The following is a 2,931-nucleotide window of genomic DNA, read 5'->3' as shown; positions in this document are numbered from 1 at the left end:
GCTGGAGAAACTCCGTGTTGGAGAAACTCCGCGTTGGATAAACTCCGCGCTGGAGAAACTTCGCGTTGGAGAAATTCTGCGTTGGAGAAAGTCCGCGTTGGAGAAAGTCCGCGTTGGAGAAACTCCGCGTTTGAGAAACTCCGAACTGGAGAAATTCCGCGTTTGAGAAACTCCGCGATTTTCTCAAACGCGGAATTTCTCCAGTTCGGAGTTTCTCAAACGCGGAGTTTCTCCAGCGCGGAGTTTCTCCAACGCGGACTTTCTCCAACGCAGAATTTCCGCGAACCCGCCGCGGTGGCTCAGTGGTTAGGGCGCTCGACTACTGATCGGGAGTACCCGGGTTCGAACCCGACCGCGGCGGCTGCGTTTTTATGGAGGAAAAACGCTAAGGCGCCCGTGTGCTGTGCGATGTCAGTGCACGTTAATGATCCCCAGGTGGTCGAAATTATTCTGGAGCCCTCCACTACGGCACCTCCTTCTTCCCTTCTTCTTTCACTCCCCCCTTGTCCCTTCCCTTACGGCGCGGTTCAGGTGTCCAACGATATATGAGACAGATACTGCGGCATTTCCTTTCCCCAAAAACCAATTATTATTATTAATAAACTCCATGATAGACTGCGTTAGAAAAATTCCGCGTTGGAGAAACTCCAGCGCTGAAGAAACTCCGTTTTGGAGAAAGTCCGCGCTGGAAAAACTCCGCGCTGGAGAAATTGCGCGCTGAAGAAACTCCGTGTTGGAGAAACTCCGTGTTGGAGAAACTCCGCGTTGGAGATACTACGCGCTGGAGAAACTCTGCGCTGGAGAAAGTCCGTGTGCGAGAAACTCCGCGCTGGAGAAACTGCGCGCTCGAGAAACTCCGTGTTGGAGAAACTCCGCGCTGGAGAAACTCCGCGTTGGATAAACTCCGCGCTGGGTGAAGTCCGCGCTGGAGAAACTCCGCTCTGGAGAAACTCCGCTTTGGAGAAACTCCGCTTTGGAGAAACTCCGCAATAAAGAAACTCCGGGCTGGAAAAACTCCACGCTGGAGAAACTTTGTGTTGGAGAAACTCCGTGTTGGAGAAACTCCGTGCTGGAGAAACTCCGCGCTGGAGAAAGTCCGCGCCGGAGAAACTCCGCGCTGCAGAAACTCCGCGCTGGAGAAACCCCGCGCTGGAGAAAGTCCGCGCTGGAGAAACTCCGCGCTTGAAAAACTCCGCGCTGGAGAAACTCCGCGCTGGAAAAACTCCACGCAGGAGAAATTCAGCGATGGAGAAACTCCGCGATGGACAAACTCCGCGATGGAGAAACTCCGCGTTGGTGAAAGTCAGCGTTGGAGAAAAGTCCGCGTTGGAGAAAAGTCCGCGCTGAAGAAACTCTACGCTGGAGAAACTCCGCGCCGGAGCAACTCCGCGTTGGAGAAATTCCGCGCTGGAGAAACTCCGTGCTGCATAAAATCTGCGCTGGAGAAACTCCGCGCTGGAGATACTCCGCGCTGGAGAAACTCCGGGCTGGAGAAACTCCGCGATGTAGAAACTCCGCGCTGGAGAAACTCCGCGCTGGAGAAAGTTCGCGTTGGAGAAACTCCGCGTTGAAGAAACTCCGTTTTGGAGAAACTCCATGTTGGAGAAACTCCGCGTTGGAGATACTACGCGCTAGAGAAACTGCGCTGGAGAAACTCCGTGTGCGAGAAACTCCGCGCTGAAGAAACTCCGCGCTGGAGAAACTCCAAATTGGAGAAACTCCGCTCTGGAGAAACTCCGCGCTGGAGAAAATCCGCGCTGGAGAAAGTCCGCGCTGGAGAAACTCCGCGCTTGAAAAACTCCGCGCTGGAGAAACTCCACGCTGGAAAAACTCCGCGCAGGAGAAACTCAGCGATGGAGAAACTCCGCGTTGGTGAAAGTCCGCGTTGGAGAAAAGTCCGCGCTGGAGAAACTCCACGCTGAAGAGCCCCCGCGCTGGAGGAACTCCGCGTTGGAGAAACTCCGCGCTGGAGAAACTCCGTGCAGCATAAAATCTGCGCTGGAGAAACTCCGCGCTGGAGATACTCCGCGCTGGATAAACTCCGCGATGGAGAAACTCCGTGTTGGAGAACTCTGCGCTGGAGAAACTTCGCGTTGGAGAAACTGCGCGTTGGAGAAAGTCCGCGTTGGAGAAGCAAAGTCCGCGTTGGAGAAAGACCGCGTTGGAGAAACTCCGCGCTGGAGAAACTCCGCGCTGGTGAAACTCCGGGCTGGAGAAACTCCGCGTTGATGAAACTCCGCCTTAGAGAAAGTCCGTGTTGGAGAAAGACTGCGTTAGAAAAATCCGCGTTGGAGAAAGTCCGCGTTGGAGAAAGTCCGCGTTGAAGAAAGGGCGCGTTGGAGAAACTCCGCGTTGGAGAAACTCCGCGCTGGAGAAACTCCGCGCTGGAGAAACTCCGTTTTGCAGAAAGTCCGCGCTGGAAAAACTCCGCGCTGGAGAAATTCCGCGCTGAAGAAACTCCGCGTTGGAGAAACTCCGCGTTGGAGAAACTCCGTACTGGAGAAACTCCTCGCTGGAGAAAGTTCGTGTTGGAGAAAGTCCGCGCTGGAGAAACTCCGCGTTGGATAAACTCCGCGCTGGTGGAAGTCCGCGCTGGAGAAACTCCAAATTGGAGAAACTCCGTGCTGGAGAAACTCCGCTTTAGAGAAACTCCGCTTTGGAGAAACTCCGCAATGGAGAAACTCCGCGCTGGAAAAACTCCACGCTGGAGAAACTTCGTTTGGAGAAACTCCGCGTTGGAGAAACTCCGTACTGGAGAAACTCCGCGCTGCACTAAATCTGCGCTGGAGAAAATCCGCGCTGGAGAAACTCCACGCTGGAGAAACTCCGCGCTGGAGAAACTCCGTGTTGGAGAAACTCCGCGTTGGATAAACTCCGCGCTGGAGAAACTTCGCGTTGGAGAAATTCTGCGTTGGAGAAAGTCCGCGTTGG

The 2,931-nt window shown here is 54.6% G+C and overlaps 1 non-coding gene across 1 annotated transcript; it reads left to right on the top strand.

Moving 5' to 3' along the window:
• The first annotated feature begins 288 nt into the window (after window positions 1-288).
• On the top strand, window positions 289-360 carry TRNAS-ACU (transfer RNA serine (anticodon ACU)). The gene has a single exon. It is a non-coding gene; the product is annotated as a tRNA-Ser (tRNA).
• Window positions 361-2,931: the final 2,571 nt, after the last annotated feature.

The sequence above is a fragment of the Amblyomma americanum genome, chromosome 1 (genome assembly GCF_052857255.1).
Source record: "Amblyomma americanum isolate KBUSLIRL-KWMA chromosome 1, ASM5285725v1, whole genome shotgun sequence".
In the NCBI taxonomy this organism is placed as follows: domain Eukaryota; kingdom Metazoa; phylum Arthropoda; class Arachnida; order Ixodida; family Ixodidae; genus Amblyomma; species Amblyomma americanum.
This window is presented reverse-complemented; position numbering and strand designations above follow the sequence as displayed.